The sequence below is a fragment of the Dama dama genome, chromosome 11 (genome assembly GCF_033118175.1).
Source record: "Dama dama isolate Ldn47 chromosome 11, ASM3311817v1, whole genome shotgun sequence".
NCBI classification, from domain to species: Eukaryota; Metazoa; Chordata; class Mammalia; order Artiodactyla; family Cervidae; genus Dama; species Dama dama.
In genome coordinates this window covers 41,511,736-41,534,070 of record NC_083691.1, presented here as the reverse complement: position 1 = coordinate 41,534,070, position 22,335 = coordinate 41,511,736, and positions in this window count along the sequence as shown.

The window sequence follows — 22,335 nt, the reverse complement described above, 5'->3', positions numbered from 1 at the left end:
GTAATAAAGATCCTAGGGTTAAGAAAGGAGCCAGGTACCTCTGAATGGACACTTTCTTACCTCCTGAACTTTCTGGAAGGGACTTGACTAAATTTTGAGCCAAGAGCTCTTGTTCTCAGTCTTGAGGTGGGTAAGAACCGAGAGCAGTTTATTCCCCAAGTTACGCATGTATAACAAACCATGGCAGGGTAAAGAAAAAACTGTGATTACAATACAACTTTACAGAGCTCCTTCAGCCCTTTATCCCATCCCCAGCTTCCCCATGCTGCCCACACCTGCATCTCACAACAGATGACTTTATAGGGAAAGCTGTAAAGCTGTGGCCTTGAAAAAGCAGCAGACAACCCTCCTTTTATAGGAGATCCTGCAACCTACCTCTGTATCCCTAACCTACCCTCTTTCCCACATCCCCACTCACCTTGGCTTTCTTTTCTAGAGCTTAATCCCCCTTTCTGTAAAGTTTAAGTCTTTTTGAGTATTTTTCTTTTGCTCTTGGAATGGACCTTGGGGAGAATTTAGTGCATCTTCTACACTTTATAGATGAGAAAACCAAGGTCCAGAGAAGGTGGGTGTTACACTAAACTGGGAATTCCAGCCTCTGGTTTCCCTTTGGCACTCTTTCCTCTGTGTGGGATTGCTTCTCCTCTGCTCAAAGCAAATAAAAAGAAATAGCTTTGCTCTACTATAGCAGAGCTCTGTTCTATACAAAGTGGGGTACAAATGCTAGGCATTGATGTTGTGATGAGTCGCAGGAAATGGCTTTTATCAATATTTCCTTTTCACATTCATCTTGACTAAAAGCTAAGGGCTTCTGTAGGTCATATAATGCCCCCCCCCCCTTTTTCCTGGTGGCATAATCCAAGTGAAATGCATTTCCTTTGGCACATATCTACCTTGTTAAAAGCCCAGGGGCTTTCTCCTCCAGTTTGGAGCTCTGCTCCTGGTAGCTCCAAACAAAGCAGATTGTCTTCCTTCCCTTTAAGATTGAAACTACTTGGTGAACAGGTACTTGGCTTGGGCTTGCGGAAGAAAGCCACCTCTCAGGAACCTCTTCCTTGTCTAAACTGTGCTTGAAATGCTATCAACAAGGATAATCACTAATATTTATTGAGTATTTACTATGTGCCAGGTACTGTTCTAAGGATGTCATGTGTTTTAATTCATTTAGCCTACCAACCATCCCATGAGAGACGGTACTATTAATATTAAACCCTTTTTAGGGACAAGGAAAACTAGGTAGAGAAAGGTTAAGTAACTTGCATAAAGTCTTTCACTGGTAATTAGAGGTAGAAATAGGATCTGAACCCAGATCTCTGTTTTGTGGCTTCACAGTTTAATTGTTTAAGATGACCAGCTTTGGCTTTTTTCAGAGGCTTACAGCAGCAGCTGTGGCAGATTCAAGCTCTTGAGGTTTCAAGCTATGAATATGTGAACTGAAGACACAGTCAATTTGCATTTCTGGATTTAGGAACAGCTAGTGGCTCAGCGGTAAAGAATCCACCTGCCAATGCAGGAGACACAGGAGACCCGGATTCAGTCCCAGGGTCGGGAAGGTCCCCTGGAGAAGGAAATGGCCACCCACTCCAATATTCTTGCCTGGGAAATCCCATGGACAGAGAAGCCTGGCGGGCTACAGTCCAGGGGGTCTCAAAAGAGTTAGACACGACTGAGAGACTGAGGAGGCAAATGTACATTATTTATGAACTAACTGACCAACTAACAGTCAGGCCCCCGTGGAAGCAGGATGAGAGCAGAACTGGGGTTTGCATATAGTTACCATGAGGCCTAACTCTTTTTTCAGACAATCTCTCTGGAAGGGAGGCCTCAAACTGTGGATCCCTATCATGGCCTTGAAAAGGCAGCAGATAACCCTCCTTTCGTAGGCACCTCCCAAAATAACTCTCAACAGGATATGGCTCGTTAGATTAGTTCTGTAGTTTTATTTTCCAAATGATGCTTGTCTTTGAAGCTTGGCTGGGGAAGCTGTAGCTAAGATTAAATGAAGTTCAATGTTTTATGACAATACTTCTTTAGATTTGCACATGTCTTAAATATATATATATTTTTTTATAGTATATTTATTTATATAATATATATTTTAATCTCTTAAAACCTGTGACATAAAATATTGGACTGTTTCCATCCTATCATTCATTTCCCACTTTTTTGATATCAGCACTGAGTGCCTCTTGTTGTCAAACCCTTCACTGGAGCTTGGAAAAACATACTGAGCAGAAACCAACCAGCCTCTGATCTCAAGGATCTCACAGGTAAGTGTGCAAGGCTGCCATGAGATGGGCTAAGGAGCCCAGGGCCTGGTGCGAGGAGCATGTGCACTGAAGCAATTTGGTATAGTTCTGGCAGGTCAGGGAAGGAAAACTTAAGCCAAGATGGAGGAGCAGCAGGTGCAAAAGCCCTGGACTATGTCCAGGATCGAGGACTTGGCCAGGGAGGCTGAGCAGAGCCATGGAGGCGAGGGCAGTGGCAGAGGCAACCAGAGAGCCAACAAGCACCAGATCACATGGCTTTTCATTTATTTCTTTTTAATTTGGCTGCACCGGGTCTTAGTTGTGGTATGTGGGATGTAGTTCCCTGACGAGGGACTGAGCTCGGGCTCCCTGCATGGGTAGCTTGGAGTCTTAGTCACTGAAACACCAGGGAAGTACCCCCACCTTTTTTTCGACGTGGCTTTTACAAAATGTAGTATCCAGGCACTACCCATAAAGGCTCTGATTCAGCTGGAGCAGAGACTAGGTAGGTATACTGGTTGTCGTCTTTTTTTAGGGTCAGCCAGAGTCGACAATCCTTAGTCTAGGGTAATTTCATCCTTAATCTAAGGCCATGCTCAGATGCTCAATTGTGTCTGACTCTTTGTGACCCCATGGACTGTACCTGCCTGGCTCCTCTGTTCATGAAGTTCTCCCAGCAAGAATACTGAAGTGGGGTGCCATTTCCTACTCCAGGGTATCTTCCTGACTCAGGGATCGAACCCACGTCTCTTATGTCTCCTGCATTGGCAGGCGGATTCTTTACCACTTACGCCACCTGGGAAGCTACTTAATTGTTGACAGCAGGGGATAACATGATTCAGATATGTATCTTATGTCCCTAGAATGCCTGCATGTACATATGCCCAGTGAAGAAAAAAGGAAGCCTTAGAAAATGTATTTAAATAGCTTTCAACTTTACAAAAAACACTTTTTTTTAAGATGAAAAAATAGAAGCCACATTAGACATGCTTTTTTTCCCCTAATGCTACTTAGGTATTTGTTAGAATCTCTGGCTTTAGAAATTTGAATTCAAATAGAGTGGTGCAGGTTTCCAAGTCTTCAAAAAATTTCCCCTTGTCCTCAGAAAACTCTCATCTTAAAGCATGAAGTTCCTTCCTTTAAAGTGAAAACTTTGTACTCACCTAGGCTCTATATAGGCTTCCATGGTAAAGAATCTGCCAGCCATACAGGAGACTTGGGTTCAATCCCTGGGTCGGGAAGATCCCCTGGAGAAGGAAATGGCACCCCACTCCAGTATTCTTGCCTGGGAAATCCCATGCACAGAGGAGCCTGGCAAGCTCCAGTCCATGGGGTCACAAAAGCTTCGGACACAACTTAGTGACTAAAGAACAAGAAGGCTCTCTATATTTTTAAAAACATTTCCATAAAAGAACCACAGTTCTTGATAATTATTCTGATTTGAATACTTTTGTTGCAGTAGGGAATTTGTGATACTAGAGTTCATGTGATATCTTTCCAAATAAATTACCTTCCAAATAAATCAGTTTGTTGATATTGAAAGTGTTTCCATAATAATATTTTATCTGATTCTTATGTGGAAATTGAGGAACAAAGACATTAATGATGCTTTCAAGGTCAAACAGAAGTGAATAGCCCAGCCAGAGCTAAGTCTCAGTTCTCCTGAATTCTATCTTCCTGGCACTTTTTTTCTCTCTGGGAAAAATAACTGGGAAATATGCAAAAACTGGAAATATGATCTCATAAATCAGGACTTTTCAGAAGATTTGGGTCATGTGATTATAATAATTGTAACATACGATTCCCTTTTGTAGTCTGCAGACATTAACTCAATTAAGCCTTATAACTCTACTTCAAGGTGCAAATTATTTCCATTTCACCTTTGTTCACCCGGGTTCACTGTTTTCCCCATTAGATAGTCAGCACCATGAGGGCAGGTCCAATGTGTATCTTGTTGTTGTTCAGTTACCTAGTCATGTCCAACTCTTTGTGACACCATGAACTGCAGCATGCCAGGCCTCTCTGTCCCTCACCATCTTCTGAAGTTTGCCCAAGTTCATGTCTGTTGCATCGGTGATGCCATCTAGCCATCTCATCCTCTGATGCCCTTGTCTCCTTCTGTCCTCAATCTTTCCCAGCATCAGAAATGTGTTATCTTATTTACCAATATACCCTCCCCACACCCCACAAATACCTAGTGGATAAGTAGGCAGTCAATAAAAGTGTGTTACTCATTTTGGAAATTTTTTGAGGACAAGAACTACAATCGTTCCCTTTAATTTGTCTAATATCCCCATATGTGGCCTCTGGGACTTAGTAAATTCTTAACTAACTAGTTAGCCTCCTGAATTAATCAAAACTTTAAAAACATAGGATGTTGGCATCTCTTCTATTTTTAGGGTAACCTACCATCCTCATTTGCTCAGGAGCATCCCGTTTTCATCACTGAAAATTCCTGAATTCAAGGAAAACTTTTTTTTTTTCAAGGAAAACTTTCAATCCCAAGAAGACCAGGACACCTGGTCACCCTAATTAGACACAACATAAGATTTTTCACCTGTAAAAATATACCTTTTGACCTAGTGGTTCTCCAAGTGTGATTCCCTGGATGGGCAGTGCTACCATCTCCTTCAAATCTGTAAGAAACAGGCAATTTTTGAGGTCCCTCTGTCTTTCTGAATCCAAAATTACTAGGGTTAGGCCCAGCAATCTGAATTTTAACAAGCTCCCCAGGTAACTCTGAAGGTCTTCCCTGTAGCTCAAACAGTAAAGAATCTGCCTGAAATGCAGGAAACCTGGGTTCGATCCCTGGGTCAGAAAGATCCCCTGGAGATGGGAATGGCAACCCACTTCAGTATTCTTGCCTGGAAAATTCCATGGACAGAGGAGCCTGATGGGCTACAGTCTGTGGGATTGCAATGAGTCGGACATGACTGAGTGACTAACACCGTTACACCACCAGATAAAGTCCGAATCATCGTCAAGCTACGTATTGTTTGATCAGGCAGGAGTGTAAATAGGTCTGAAAGCAGACCACTAAGACAATCCAGTCTGCCCCTCTTTGACTTTAACTTTCTTTGGTTGCTTTAAATCCTCTAATTCTGGCTAAGCCTGCTTTCCGTTGAAGTGGTAAAGAAGGCGTGGGTGGGTGCCTGTAGACACACCCTGTGGCTTCAAAACTTGGAAGACTTGGTTTACAATGAGGTTGTTCCCAAGCCACACTGGTTTCAGCAGCAGCCTCACGTTTCTCTTACTGGGCACGGTGGGTAGAGCAAAGGAAAGAAATTATTTCCATGCAGGAGTGAGCAAGAATGTGCCATGTATAGGTTCAGGAACCAGAGGATAGTAGTAATACTTCAGAATAGTGTCATTTGGAAAGGATAGGTTCACGATTTTCTCCCTTGCTTATATCACCAGATGTGTATTACACAAGATAGGGCCAGACCCAACATGTACTCCCACATTCTCCAGTTATTCAAATTCCTGAAACATCAATGAATCCAGAGTCAATCAGCCAGGCATTTTGGTGGTTTCTGTAACACTGGACACTTCAGATAGAATTCCTAGGTACCACAGACTCCCTAGGGAGATAAGGAGGAACAAAAGGCACCTGAATGGTTTATCCTTTTTCCAGATAGGTAAACTATGTGGCAAAGTGACTTGCCTGGATGACTTCAGAAGGGACATCAGAGCCAGGAAGAGAAGTCAGGTCCTTGAGGCTTCTGCACGCAGCTGGGGCCATTCATGCTGATAGGCATTCATCTTTAAAGACCAGAGGATGGGGAGCTTTTCTGAATGACTTATCAGACAGATGGCTTCTAGCCGTGGAACTCACTCTGGATAGCTGTCAAGGATTAACATTCTATTTGCAGGTCTCCCCGTGAAGTATGTTTTGTTGTTATCATTGTTTTTTTAAACTTGCTTCTTAACATGGCTCCTTACTGGTTTGGTTTGTCCGGAGAATGGCATTCATCTACTTCTCTCTGGGGTGTTAGACCACAGAGGGATAAAGGTGTGGGCACCATGCCAGAACGTGAACCTGTGGACAGTGCCAGCCAAAACCGGTTTCTGACTCACCAAGAAAGGATGTGCTGGGACCCCATAAGATGCCAGGACATTTTTCTAGAGCAATATCTTGACCAAATGACCTTGCAAAACTACCTCCTTGCTGTCTCCATTTTCTCACCCTGCTGTCGTTCCTTTAACTAGGGCTGAGTAAAATATCCTCTCAAGATGATCTCCAAATTTATACAAACTAAAAATAGTAATGGGTAGCACAAATAGTGTTTATTAAGTGCCAAGATCTCTCTCTGGTGGCTCAGATGGTAAAGAATCTGCCTGCAATGCAGGAGACCTGGGTTTGATCCCTGGGTTGGGAAGATACCCTGGAGGAGGGCATGGCAACCCACTCTAGTATTCTTACCTGGAGAATCCTCATGGACAGAGGAGCCTGGCGGGCTACAGTCCATAGGATCACAAAGAGTCAGACACGACCAATCAACCAAGCACATAGCACGAGATCTCTCCAAGGTGCCTTACATATATTATTAACTAACTCTTACAGTTGCCCTCCCAGGTAGGTACTATTATTACCCCCATTTTGCAGATGAGGAAAACTGAAGCACAGAGTGGTTAGATTTCTTGCTCAGGATCACACAGCTAATGAACAGATAATTTGAATCCAGGCTTTGTGCTCTCAATTGATTCCCCCAGTATTCCCCTTTATAAAGGGTAAATTAAGCTGATCTTCCAATCGTCTCAACTGCAAATATATCTACAACATGCTATCAATCTGATTGCAGCAAACATTTCACTTGGATTCCATAGGCCAGAAACAGGTGAGGTTATATACTAATAACTAGAAGGTGAGCTGTTTGAGGACTTGAAAGTCCTCCTTGTAGACCTAACACCTCACTCATAGCAAAAGCTCGCTGAGTGTTGTCCCCGGAATGTTACACAAAAGCATTTGGAAAACTATAAGATCTTTTTAAGATTGTTCCACAAATTCTCATAGGTACCCATATCTCGATACCAATCCAGACAACCTCATCAGTGTCTCTATTGCTTCCTTCTTTCTCTCTTTTTATATATCACGCATGCTTTGTAAAGATACTCTTCAGCCCACAGAGCTTTGCCAATTATTCCTCAGTCAGTCCTTCAGGCAGCCCAAGCAGGGTGTACCCAGTTGCTGCTGCTGCTAAGTCGCATCAGTCGAGTCTGACTCTGTGCGACCCCATAGACGGCAGCCTACTAGGCTCCTCCATCCCTGGAATTCTCCAGGCAAGAACATTGGAGTGGGTTGCCATTTCCTTCTCCAGTACCCAGCTGCAGTGCCTGACAATTCCCAGCTTGCTCATCAGCTCACTCTCTTCAGCCCTTTCCCCTCCCCCTTTTCACCAAGTATTAATAGAACACATTTCCACACTACCAGCTTGGCCCAGTCAGTGCTTTAAAAAAAATAATCAAAAATTTTTAAATGCTTTTCAGTGGTAACAGAACAATAAAGTCAGTTAAAAGGAACACCAATGGGGACTTCCCTGGTGGTCCAGTGGTTAAGAACCCGCCTTCCAGTATAGGGGACGAGGATCCCATCCTTGGTGGGGGAACTAAGATCCCACATTCTGTGGGGTAACTAAGCCCATGTGCCACAACTAGAGAAGCCTGTTCCCTACAATAAAGCCCAGCTCAATCAAAATTTAAAACAATATATATATATTTTTAAAAAAAGGAGTACCGGTGGTGTTAGTTCATTGAAAGTGAAAGTCACTCAGTGGTGTCTGACTCTTTGTGACCCCATGGACTATACAGTCAAAGTCTATGGAGTTCTCCAGGCCAGTATACTGGAGTGGGTAGCCTTTCCCTTCTCTACGGGATCTTCCCAACCCAGGTCTCCCGCATTGCAGGCAGATTCTTTACTGGCTGAGCCACAGGGGAAGCCCAAGAATACTGGAGTGGGCAACCTATCCCTTCTCCAGTGGATCTTCCCGACCCAGGAACTGAACCAGAGTCTCCTGCATTGCAGGTGGATTCTTTACTAACTGAGCTATCAGGGAAGCCCATTAGTTGGCAATGATTTGAAGTATGATGAACACAAAACTTTCATAGCATTAAGAAAGTGATTCTTCTATTAACATGATTTCTCCATGAGGTGCTTGGGAAGTGAGCCTCAACCAGTAACCTGGGGGAGACAACACATGACAGACAGTTAAGCCTGGGATCTTCAAGACTTAGAAGTGTCAGCCAATGGAGATCAGTCTTCTTGTTTAGTTTTTGTTTTCTTTTTTTTTTTTTTTGGTTTGTTTCTATGAGATCAGTTTTTAAAAATATCTATCTGTCTATTTATTTATTTGGCCACATGACATGTGGGATCATAGTTTGCCAACCTGGAATCAAATCCACCCACCCTGCAGTGTAAGGTCAAAGTCCTTAGGAATTCCCTATTTTTTATTTTATTGAAATACAATTGACATGCAATATTAAGTTAGTTTCTACATAGTGTACTATGTAGTGACTGGATATTTGCATACATTATTAAATGAAATGATACATTATGAAATGATTATGAAATATACATTATGAAATGATCACCAAGAAGTCTAGCAACTGTCTGTCTTCATACAAAGTTACTACATTATTATCGACCATATTTCTTATGCTGTAGATTACACCCCCATGACTTTTTTATAACTGGAGATTTGTCCTTCCTAATCCCCTTCACCTATTTTGCACCCTCTCCCACGTGAGACCGGAGTCTTAGCTAGAAGGCTGAAGCTGTCCCAGGTGGCTTGGAGCCTTCCTTGGTATGATCTTAAGGCCTCATGCAGCTGGGTCTGTCTCATCCAGACTTGCCTCCAGTTTCCTTCTGCCCATCAACCACTTGTGGCTTGTGCCGCCCTCTGCCTTCCTGGTTTCTGCGTGCCTGTTTGGTGGCAGCCCTAAGGCTTCCGCTAGAGATCTCCAGGGGCTTCCCAAGGGGTGCTAGTGGTAAAGAACCCACCTGCCAATGCAGGAGACTTAAGGGACATGAGTTCAATCCCTGGGTTGGGAAGATCCCCCGGAGGAGGGCATGTCAACACACTCCAGTATTCTTGCCTGGAGAATCCCACGACAGAGGAGCCTGGCGGGCTATAGTCCATGGGGTCGTAAAGAGTTGGACACGACTGAGTGACTAAGCACAGAAAAATGAGATCTCCAGTCCTCTGACTGGATCTCTGATTGGAGGCTTTGGTTCCAATGTTTATATCACCACAATCTCAGATTTACATATGCTAATTTGTGACCGCCAACAGTTGTACAGCTACTTGTCTCAGGCAGTTTTGTAAGCACAAAGTTATGTTTCCTCAGACCAGTGCAGCAGTCCTAGGTTGTTTATAAAAGACAGGTTGCAGAGCCCCAGCTTCAATTTCTGATTCAGTCTGTCCTGGGTGGGGCCCAATAATCTGTATTTCAAACAGGTTCAGATGCTTATCCAGGTGCCACACTTAGAGAAACTCTCTGTAGAGCATCAGCTAACCTGCAGGTGGGCTTGTTAAAAATGCTCTTGTGCAATATGGGAAGGGTGTTAGATAATGTTCTCTTTTTTCCTTTTTTAAACTGAGGTGTAGTTGATTTACTGGCTTCCGAGGTGGTGCTAGTGGTAAAGAATCTGCCTGCCAATGCAGGAGACACAAGTGATGTGGGTTCCATCTCTGGGTTGGGAAGATCCCCTGGAGTAGGAAATGGCGACCAACTCCAATATTCTTGCCTGGAGAATTCCATGGACAGAGGCACCTGGTGGGCTACAGTCCATGGGGTCACCAAGATTTGAATACAACTGAGCGACACCACAGAGCACACAGCACAGGTGATTTACAACGTTGCCTTAGTGGATAATTTTTTCTTAATAGAAGAAAGGCTGAAAGGCACTCTTCATCCTAGTTCTCTACAAGGTTTGACAGATCATACCATTTGAGAGTTGGAAAATCAGATGGTTCTTACAGGCCTTAGCAGTAGACTTCAAAATGGAGGAGGGGGCAAGGAGAAAGCACCAGCATTGGTGACTGCCCGCTGTGTGCCAGGCACTGGACCGAGCACTTTGCCTCCATAATAATCTCATGGGCTCAACCACCCAGTGTGGTTGGCGTTATGCTTCCATTTTGCAGATGAGGAAACCGTGGGTTAGAGGGCAGAGGCTCTACAGCAGAGCTTCCCAATTGATCTGCTGGAATGAGGTGTGGGTGCTGAGCTATTGATCTCCTCAGACCCAGTGGTGCCAGGATGGAGGCTGAGGGGCCTGGAACACCATGCCAGTCACCACCCGGGAGAACACAGCCTCCTCCCCATGCCCTACCAGTTCACTGCAGGGAGCCCCAGCCACAGAACCGACCCTTGGCGAGCCCAGATTTAGAGGCAGACCCTGCTCCTGTGACCTCCAACCCTCATAGCATCGGAGGGCAGGGCAAAACTTACGGGGGGATCTCGGGAGCCTGCTCATGGCCAAAGGCAAAGAGAGTTCTGAGATGGAGCCTTTTCAGGATTAAGGCTGAGGCATTAAACTGGTAAAAACTTCTCAGGTAACTCTGAGAAAAATGGACCGCTTTTTTGTAAGAAAAAGAAAGTTCTCTGATATTTGTACACCACAGTCTTAGGGCACAACTAAGAGAAAGAGGAGGGAAAGTGGTCCCGGGCCATCCCAACTCCCCAAAGCTGCCATTAGCAAGGTCAGAAGATGGCCAGACTGTGTCCTTGGTAAGTGGTGGAAGAATCAGAGATTTATGACCCATATTTTCATGGGCTCTTGATTGGATGATTGGATTTTCCTGTGTTTTGTCTGCTGGCTGAGTAGTTTTGTGTCTGCACAAGGCCCGAATGCCATAGCCAGACTCCCCAGAACCAGCGGCTACATATATTGAAGGAAACTTTGAGTAACTCTAATGACTTCTGGCTGATGAGAGCATTGATTTTTTTTTCTTTTTTAACTGTACTTATAATTACTAAGACCCAAAACAGCCATGGATTATAGAGCACAGGGTGTACTATTAGTTCTTTAGGCAACTCTGGACATATTCTGCCTTCAGATGGGGCTAGTTCTTACATTAGTTAATATATTAGGAGCTTCTAGTTGAAGCCAAAGGTTTCCATTGGTATGACTTCAGGACAACTGCGGCTCCTATTTGTTCCCATGGGAAAGGCAACTTTCAGGGAGATAGTCTCATGTCGCCACAAAGGTTTGGGGAGACAGTTCTGGGAGTTCTGCAGCCTCTTTTTTTATTCTGAGCATGATCTGTGATCTGCTGGCAGCTTCTCTCTTTCCCTAGGAAGTTTCATTCTTAAAACCTCCCAGCAGCTCATGCTGTGGGGATGGAGGGCATTTTCCAGGGAGACTAATCATTCCTTGTGTTTGTGGAGGGTGATCCAGACTTTAGTATTACAGAGAACACTAAAAATTATTATTATTATTATTTTTTGGAGACTGCTCCTGCTTTTATAAATGAAGAATTGAGGCCTAGGGAAGTTGGATAGTTATCTAAAATGTCACAGTCAGCAAGAGGCAGGGTCAATGATGATAAATCCAGGGTCTCTGTCAGGACACTAGACTAATCTATTTATGGGCAGGGGATTCAGGCTCCATGAAGTCCATGGAGGGAAGCTCTTATTAAGTTCATTTGGTGCGTTACTTCTCTGCTGTCTTCATATATAGGATCAGAGTGGGGAGACAGGAACACTCTCTAATGAGAGTGTTGGGAGAACAGTCATAACTCCTATGTCCTCTCCTGAGGTTGAAGTCTAGAAGGCTGTGGAAAGGTGCCCCTTCCCCATCTTTCTCCTAATTCAGAAACTGGATCAAGAAAGCAAAGCTAATGGAATCAACATAAAACTCTCTTTCACTAGTCTAAATTAGTCCAGCTAAAGAAATATTTGAGAAAGATAATATCAGGGAGACTAAGATACTTATGTAATTAAAATAAAAAAATACATAGGGACTTCCTTGGTGGTCCAGTGTCTAAGACTCCGCCCTCCCAATCCAGGGGTCCCAGGTTCGATCCCTTGTCAGGGAACTGGATCCCACCTGCTGCAACTAAGACCCAGTGCAGCCAAATAAATAAATAGAAACAAATATTTAAAAATACATAAAGAATATAAAGATTGTGCCTGAATGACCTGATTTTTTCTGAGGTTACACTTAGCTGAAAGGCAACTGTATGTACCAGATCTGGGAAAAGAAGGCTGCAAGACCTGTAAGGCTCTTGTTTTGACCCATATATACAGGCCACAGGACTGGCACTGGTTACACAGATATATCCTTGGAAGAGTGGAGAGAATTTTACAGTCTCCCATGAATTCATTCTGAAAGGATTTACAGAACATGTACCATATGTCAGAGTTAGTATACCCACCACTGAAGCCTGTATGGCCCTGTTTCTGTGAGTTCTTGGTCCAGCAGAGAGATGAAACTGTAGGCTGGAGGGGAGCGGGGTGCAGACACTGACAGCTCAGCCTGTGTTGAGGGTGATTAGGGTCACCACCTGAGCAAGGCCATTGTGCTCTCATTCTACCTGCGGCCACCAAGGCTTAGTGCTGATAATAAATGGAATATGGCCTGCAATCTAGCAGCTATCAGACTGCAACCACTCCCTAAGGTGAGCCCTGAGAAAACTCAGGATGTGAAAATAAAGGATACTGGCTCCAGATAGCTGGCTGAGGTGCATATGAAAGGAACGATTTCAGTGAGCCCAGACTCTTGCACCTTCCCATACGTAGAATGATGCTAATGTCCTTAGCTTGAGATATCTGGTTTTCTTTGATTAACAATAATTTTTTGACATTCAGACTATTTGCCCTTTGTTTCAAAATTATATATCCTGGCTTACCCAGACCCCTAACCCCCACCTCTCAGAGCAATTCTTTCTGGGTTACTTGAGATGCTACCTCTTGGGCTCAAAGCCCCAAATTCCCACTAAATATAACATAATTCAACTTTTAGGTTGTGAATTTATTTTTAAGTCGAAATTGACATGGTCTCAGAGGGATCACCCCATTTTAGGCAACTGGTCCCTTTGTGGATTTGTTCTTCCCTGTAAATGGATTTCAGATTCCTAAAGAAGTCCAACTGGGTGACAGAAGTCAGTAGACTTTGCAGCCACACCCACTGCCACACTCATAATTCCAGACATTGCTTCAGGGATCACATTTTCATAGTAAAATATCAGTAGATCCGAAGATGAATTTGAAATCAATGGCAGTCTATTACCCACTCTTAGAAGTGTGGTTTTAGGCATCGTTGTCTAAAAGGAGTTGCTTAAAGCAATCTCCATCCAAAATCTCTTTAATAAGAAAAACATCTGATGTTTATCAGTCACTTACTTTGTGATACACTGTGTGTGTGTGTGTGTGTGTGTGTGTGTGTGTGTTAGCACATTGAATCCTCCCCACAACCCAATAATAGGATGGATCCTATTATTATCTTCAATTTATGGGTGAGTAACTGAAGCTGAGAGTAAATGATTAGCCCAAGATCACACAAGGGGGTTGTGGCTTAGTAGGGATTTGTAACTCCTATATCCATGCTTTGAATCCAAGCAGCTTAATCACTGCATTAAACTGAATCTTTACCTGAAATAATGCAATACCCAAGGCAATTTTCTGTTTCAGGCTTTTTGAAGATGTGGGAGGGGCTCCTTAATCTTAGAGAAGTGAATAGTTTGAGGAAATTATGTTTAGGGTAATATTGATAATTCTCACATATTCTTTTATTTAAAAGATGACTTTATTTACAAAGACTCTTAATGAGGGGAAGGCCTTCATCCTAATACCCAAGGAAAGAGGACCACAGGCTAAACGCCTCTGCCTGCGCGTGGTGGCAGCAGCAGTGACATGGAGAACGGTTTTCCCATCTGTGCAGGGGGAGGGGTAGCTGTATTTTCCTATTAGGGTTCTGGTGAGGCTCAAATGAGATGATGTCTGTCAGGTTTCTAGCACTGTGCTCAACAATTAACACTGTTGCTCAAGGTTTTAGAGGAAAATAGAAGTAGTTTGACTAAATAATCCAAAGTATTTTTTAAAAAATTAATTAATTTATTTTTTGGTTGCACTTTGCAGCATGCAGGATCTTAGATCCCTATTCAGGGATCAAACTGTGCCCCCTGCATTGGGAACACAGCGTCTTAACCCCTGGATCACCAGGGACATCTTCACAAGTATTTTTTTATTAAGATAAGTGGGCATGTTAGGACTAGAATGAAAACATTGCATATATTTAAAAAGAGATAGATCAAACATCAAAGATGTGTGATGCCAGTTATGAGGCCTCTGCAGGATCTGCCTCAGACATCTATCTGTTGGGACTGTTTCAAAGATAGTGGCTGTGTTGCTAGGCCCTCAAAGTCTTTTCCTCTTTGTTGCCTCCAGCACCCAGAAAAGTGGCCCCCTATGACTTCCCTTGAGATGAAAAAGACACCTCTGAGATCCGGGGAAGAGGGTCTAAGTGGCCCATTTCAAGTCTGTTGTTTCCCTGCCAAACTCCCTTGTGTCTACTGGACCCAGGAAGGCTGTGGGGAGGGTTGGTCTTCTAGGTGCCATCTAGAAGGGGAATACAGTGGGGCCAAGGGATGCTTTCTATGAAGCATGGCAAGCCTGAGGAATCTTGATAACTTCCCTTCTGTGTTGCCTAACCCCTTTCTGCCTCCCTTAGAGATCAGCAGTAAAACCCATCCACCACCCTTGTGAAGGAAGCTGACCTAATACCATTATTTCCTGTTTTCATCTCTGAGGCCAGGAGAGGTTGTACTATTCCTTACAATCACATAAAAAGTTCGGAGGTGACCTAGAGGTTCAAGCACACGTCTTCCTGATCTTGGGTGGCCTTGGCCTGCAGTGGCTTGAAGCAGGATTTCCTAACCACCAGACCAGTAGCCAATGACAAGGCCCTGGCCTTTACGGCTTTGCAGAAAAATGAATTTCCACAAAGAAATGGAACATAGTGAAACAAGTAAAGTGTTCATTACAGGGAAAAGGAGTACATGTGGATGGACACACGGGCAGGCTCAGAGAGAGAATCATGATCTTGTGGTAGTTTGAATCACTTATATAGGGCGTTTCTTTGGGGTTTCCTTTGGCCAATCATCTTGCTTTGTCTGGTTCTGAGTCTGTATTTGGTTTATCTGAAGGTCCTTCCATGTGTGTGGATGTATCTCTTAGCCAAGATGGATTCTAGCGAAGAGTTCTATTGGTAGGTTGACATCACTCCCCGTTTCACCTCCAAAGAGCCTTCCTGCACATGCAGAGTTGGGGAGGCCTCCTTGACTTTGAGAATGAGATATATGTGGTCTCTTATTGGGGCAGGGCTCAGCTCCTCCTCCTCTATCTTGGAGTATCTGCCCACAGGGGACAAACACCAGGAGCTCAGCCCAGGGCCCATCTATCTCCTGCATCATCCCAGTGTTTATTCTTGTATACTTGCCACCCTGGACCACTTGCATCTCAACAAGGGCCCTTCTGGAGGTCGCGGTTGGGAGACCCGGATGCAGAGCTAAGAGACAGGCGCTCCAATCCCAGCTCCACTAGTGAAGCTAGAGGGACCATGGAACATTTCATGTCCCTATTAAAACTTTAGTCCCACCCTTGTAAATGGAGGGATTAAATGAGATAATCTCTGCAAAGGCTGAGCACAGGGCCTGGTGATGGGAAAACCCTCAAAAGATGTTGGCGCTTCACATTCCTTCTTCTAAGTAATTCAAAGGAGTATGTTTAGAAATTTAAGGGGAGAAACCTGCCAGTTTTTTGCATTCATATCCAGATGACGGCCTTCTTACCTCATTCAGAAGTTGCACAGAGGGACTTCACTGGTGATGTTACGGTTAGGAATCCACCTGCCGATGTAGGGGACATGGGTTCATTTCCTGGTCTGGGAAGATTCCACATGCCATGGGGCAACTGAGACCACACCACAACTCCTAAGCCCATGCACCTAGAGCCTGTACTCCACAACAAAAGAAGCCACTACAATGAGAAGCCCCTGCACTGCAACTAGAGAGTAGTCCCCACTCACCGCAACTAGAAAAAGCCTGTGCAAAGCAACAAAGACCCAGTGCAGCCACAAATAATAAATAAATCAGGCTCAATTTTTAAAAAGTTGCATGAACTGCCCTTATTCAGCGCCATCCCCAGGTAAAAGCTGACATGTTTCTGTAGCAGAAGAGGTCCTGGTAAACTTTTAGCATTGACAGTGGGTTGGGGAGACTGGGATTCTTGATACATCTTTAAAACCAGTAGGGGTGGCATTTTCACCAAGAAAAGGGAAATTGGCTATATGGCAGCCTTGAGCCCTCCTAAGTGAGATTCCCATGTTGAAAAATTACTGGAGTCAATTGTGGTGTGGGATTCCACACACAGGTCATCTCTCTGAAGAAGAACTAGTTTGTAGGGAGGTAGTTCATTTACCTGCTGGATCCAAAGGAGCAGAAAATTCTCCTTGCCTACCATTCCTGGGAAGGATGTCTGCCCCAGGGATCCAGGAGGAGACTATTAAAGAAAAAAGAAAAAATACTCAGTGATGCTTATTAAAGATGGTGAGGCAGACTTTCTTCAGTTCCATCATGACAGTTATAGGGACCACTGCAATGGGGTTATATAGTTGGGGAGAGAGATTGGGCTCAACTCAAAATACAGCATGGGTAAATGGGAATTTACAGCCAGGGAGCAGAATGGAGGTCAGGGGATGAAAATTTACTAACGGGAAACATCAAGGGTGATGGGGATTCTGGCCAAATGACCTCATAGGATTCTTCCTGAAGATATACCAGGGTGACCAGGCATCACCTGGGGATGGTAGAGGATGAAGGGCCCCATAAGATGTTGAGCGTTGGGAGCGTTCTGGTTAAACTTGACTTAGCAGGGTTCCTGCCAAAACTGGATGTTACAAGGAAGTGCACAGTTCAGGATCGTGACTGAGGTTCACACAAGCACAGAATCTTTGTCCAGGTTGTAGCTTTCACATTCCCCAGTGCCTGCCAGCTATTGGGCTTCCTGGATGTCTCTAACTTTTGTTGGTAAAGGAAGTCATTGTCCTGGAGAGAATATCGGACAGGTTTACAAACACCCAGATATGTGTGGGGGAGGAGAAGCCTCCTGTACAGTAAGGAGTCCTTGTCTCACTGAGAAAGTTTACACTCCAGGAGTAAATGAAACCCAGTGAAGAGAAAAATCCATGATTGGCTAAAGGGGCAGCTTGCATCTGACCCAAGGAGCCTGGAACATCACTTGGATTTCCTCGATGAGGCTGAAAGCAGTTCCTGTCCATTATTTCTTTTGTCATGAAACCCTCTAGAGAAAGAGAGGGTTGGATTTTCATTAGCCCTCAAACCCCTTACTAGGATGAGATTCTGTGCCTGGAGATGCCAGGTGCCCAGGCTCAGGTGTGCTGAGTATACATGCTCAGGGAGGCTGCCTTGCATCCCCAGCCTGCTTGGGCTTTCCTCTTAATGGCAGGACAGATGGATGGAACACCACCCGGTTTCTCCTATTAATAATTTCATTTATTATCCAAGAAATGAGTGATGATCTCTAGTTATAAGAGGCTGATTTGGGAGAAAACCTGGGATGGAGGATCCCAGTTTAACTCTTTTCTGACCGGCACACACTTAACAGGATGCCAAGATCCTACCCTGTCTTTCCCCCTCCCCATTTCCGGCCCAGGCTAATTGGAGGAAGAAGTCTACAAAGCCGGATTATTTTTAGCCTGAGGCGAGGCTGATCCACCCCTCCCCTCGTCCTTTCCTTTGAAATGTAGTCCTTTTCTTGTTTCCAGCCCAGCTAGGGAGAGTTCTCTCCCAAACCTGTCCTTGAGCAAAGACAGCTCAAAGCTGCGCCATCAGCAGGAAGTCCGGGACCCCCGGGAATTCCGAGGTACAGCTGACCGGCCAGTAGGAAGCGTTTAAAGGAACTTAAGTAACCGTGCTTCTGGCGGTTAGGATTTAAGTCATAAGTCAGTTTGAACATCAAAGCTGTTTAGGCAGCATCCCATAGAATATTTGGAGGGGAGAGAGAGACAGAAAGAGACAGAAGGAGAGACAGAGACAGAGAGACAAAAGAATCAGCATGGAAGGATTGATTACTCAGGTAAACACAGAAATATCATTTATATGATAAAAAAAGAATGCCCCACACCACAGTTTCAGTTACTTAAAAAAGAAGGAAGTATGTCTTTAAAAAATTATTAAGAAATATTTCAAACATATGAAAAGTGCAGAGTATATTGTAACTCATGAATATGAACTCCTAACATCCTGACATCATTTAGGACCATTTACATTTAAAAAAAATTTTTAAGGAATAAAAAGTTTATAAGTAGCAATTGCCCTCTTATGCTCACCCCTTACTTCCCCGACCCATCTGAGGGGCTGTGTATCTCTCTAGTCCATCACAAGTAGTTCCAAAGCAGTAAAAGAAAAGGAAACTTGGAAATTAGTCATTGCTGTTAAAAAACATGGGTTTCCCTGGTGGCTTGGATGGTAAAGAATCTGCCTGCAATGCAGGAGACCTGGATTCGATCCCTAGGTTGGTAAGATCCCCTGGGGAAGGGAATGGTAACCTTAAAACATTCCTCTTCTGTATGTAGGGCAGCAACACCACTCTCGTCTTGGTTCTGGGATGGGTCTGGAATGGGCCTTAACAATGACAGCAGAGAAACCCAGGACCCCAAGGAGTGAGGTGTCTGTAGCTGCCCCTGTGTACACGCAGGGGTGGAAGTTGGGAAAGAGGGGTGTCACTCTCTCTTGCACCCCAGACCCAACCCCTCCAAACGGGGGACCCTAGCATAGACATGCTGCTGCCAGCATGCTTGTTGCGTGACTGCCTCTGTGAATGAACGAATGCACACTCAAACCCCGCTCGCAGTGCAGTCCACTCCCTGAACTCCATCCTAATCGATCTTAATCAATAAAAATCTCTTTAGAGGGGATTCATCTTGTTAAGGGCCTCCATTGTGGCTCAGATGGTAAAGAATCTGCCTGCAGTGCGGGAGGCCTGGATTGGATCCCTGGGTTGGGAAGATCCCATGGAGGAGGGCATGGCAACCCTCTCCAGTATTCTTGCCTGGAGAATCCCCATGGACAGAGGAGCCTGGCGGGCTATAAGTCCATGGGGTCACAAAGAGTCAGACACGACTGAGCGACTAAGCACAGCACATCTTGTTACTTAATGTAGTAAATGGAGTGACCTATAGAACTTCCTCACTAAGGAAAATCTTGAAAAAATTTTTTAGCCACGCTGTGTGGCATGTGGGATTCTAGTTCCCCAACTAGGGGTTGAACCTGTGTCCCCTGCAGTGCAAGTGTAGAGTCTTAAGCACTGGACTGCTAGGAAAATCTACTAAGGTTCTTTAAAAGAGTTTAATTGAGTAGTAGGGTTTTCATTAATACACAATAGAAAGTTTTAGCTAGGAGGATCTCTTTCTCTTTCTCTCTCTCACACACACACAGCTAGAGAAAGAAAAGTGTTAGAACCTGAAGTCAAACAATGCTTGTGTGCTTCAGTCATGTCTGATTCTTTATGACCCAATGGACTGTAGCCTGCCAGGTTCCTCTGCCCATGGAATTCTCCAGGAAAGAATACTGAAGTGGGTTGCCATTCCCAAACCCAGGGGCAAGAGCACATGCATCTTCCGCCTGCCGTGGCTTTTATGAGCTCACTGGCTCTGCTGAGGGGCACAGCTAGTGGCTACGGGAGAGAGGTTTTGAAACCCCCCGAGATGCCAGCTTTTTGGTTGGCATTCAAAGCCAGGTTTCAGTAATACCAAATTCTAACCCTTGCTTCCCAGTGTTCTAAGGGATGGCATCAGTTTTTCCCCAGGAGTCCAGGCTGGACAGAGGGTGAGTGATGGGGGGCCTGGGGTGGTGAGGAGCTATCTGGACCCAGTGGAAAGGGACTTTATGCAGTGACTCTTGGCTGACGGGTCATCACGAGATCGGATGCTGAGTGGGTGTCAGGCTGTGTGTTTACTCACTGAATCCTTGTAACAGACCCGTGAAGTGGGACCTATTGAACCCTCATGTACAGATGAGGAAACTGAGACCCAGAAAGCTTAAGTTACTTGTCCAAGGTCACACAAAATAAAGTGGTGGACCTGAGGTTCTTTCCTAGGCTGAGGAATCCACACTTCATGTTTTGTTTTTTTTCAAGTTGGGGTCGCAAAAGAGTCAGATGTGACTTAGTGACTAAACAACAATAATTTACATACAGTAAAATTTACTCTTTTTCAGTTCAGTTTAGTTGCTCAGTCGTGTCTGACTCTTTGCGACCCCATGAATTGCAGCACGCCAGGCCTCCCTGTCCATCATAAACTCCCAGAGTTCACTCAAACTCATGTCCATTGAGTCGGTGATGCCATCCAGCCATCTCATCCTCTGTTGTCCCCTTCTCCTCCTGCCACCAATGTCTCCCAGCATCAGGGTCTTTTCCAATGAGTCAACTCTTCGCATGAGATGGCCAAAGTATTGGAGTTTCAGCTTCAACATCAGTCCTTCCAATGAACACCCAGGACTGATCTCCTTTAGGATGGACTGGTTGAATCTCCTTTCAGTCCAAGGGACTCTCAAGAATCTTCTCTAATACCACAGTTCAAAAGCATTAATTTTTCAGCGCTCGGCTTTCTTCACAGTCCAGCTCTCACATCAATACATGACCATTGGAAAAACCATAGCCTTGACTAGACGGACCTTTGTTGGCAAAGTAATGTCTCTGCTTTTTAATATGCTATCTGGGTTGGTCATATACTAAAAAAAAAATTGGAACTTACCCTTTTTAGTGGTGTACAATTCTATGAGCATTGACAAATGCATATAGTTGTAAAACTATGGCCACAATCAACATTTAGAGTGGCTAAATCACCCTCAAAAATTCCCCGGGTGCCCCTTTGTAGTCAGTCCCCTCCTTCCATTCACCAGTAGCTCTGGGCATCCAATAATCTGTTTTCTGTCCATTTTGCCTTTTCCAGAATAAATGGAACCACATAGCCCTTGGAAATTGGCTTATTTGACTTAGCAAAGTGCATGTGAGTTTCCTTCTTGTATTGCTGCATACATCTGCCGTTGGTTCCTTTTTTTTTTTTTTTTGGATGAGTACTATTATCAGTACATTGTATGGATGTGCCACGTTGGTTTCCATTCACTAGTTGAAGAATATTTAGGGTACCCAGTTTGGGGGTTTAGGAATAAAGATGCATAAACATATGTGTACAGGTTTTCTTGTGAGTGGAAATTTTCATTTCTCTTGAGTAAACACTTAGGAGTGGGATTTGCGCAGCACATGATTCTAGCCAGACTCCAAGATGCTCTGGGACTTGATATCCAGGCTCCTGGAGAAGTGATAGCCCCTGCTTCAGGGGAGAAGGCAGGGAGCAAAAATTTCTTTTGATCATACCTTACAAAAACCTCCAAAATATTTTTTTTTGTTTTAGTCTTTACATTTTTTTATATGGAAAAATGATAATGTTATAATTACAACAGTCTTTAGATTAAAATATGATTTTTAGATCTGTGATGAGTATGGAAAACTAAATGCTACTCTTTTTTTTCTTCACTATTTGTAATCTTATTTCTCATATCCCAGACAAAACTCAACCTCCCTCCCTGCCCATGACATACGTCTTTCTAGATGTTTCGTATATCACTTTGAAAGGCATTATAGTCAGATTCAGGCATCAGACGGAAGATATAGATGAGGTTTTCCTCCCCTCCTTGTTTGAGAATTCTGCTCTTTCCTTTCAGGTTTATTTTAACTCTATTCCCATTCTCCCCCACTTCTCCATCCCCCTCCCTAACTCTCACGCATCATCTGCCTCAGAAGAGAAGCTAGATTCTCAATCGAAGCCTCTTTGCTATATTTGGTTAAAAATCTCTGTATCAAGTTGAGGACACTTAGATGTAAGGCAAACCACGTCACCCCACGTTGTATCCTGATGTGTGTACGTAAGAAGTGTGGGAAACATCCCACTTCTGATGAAACCGCTCTTCCCATTTTTACATGGTGAGTCAGTGGCCCTCCCACAAGATGGGTTCTAGTGAACTGACAAAATGAAACTTGGTGAGAAGAATGCACTTGCCATGCCTTC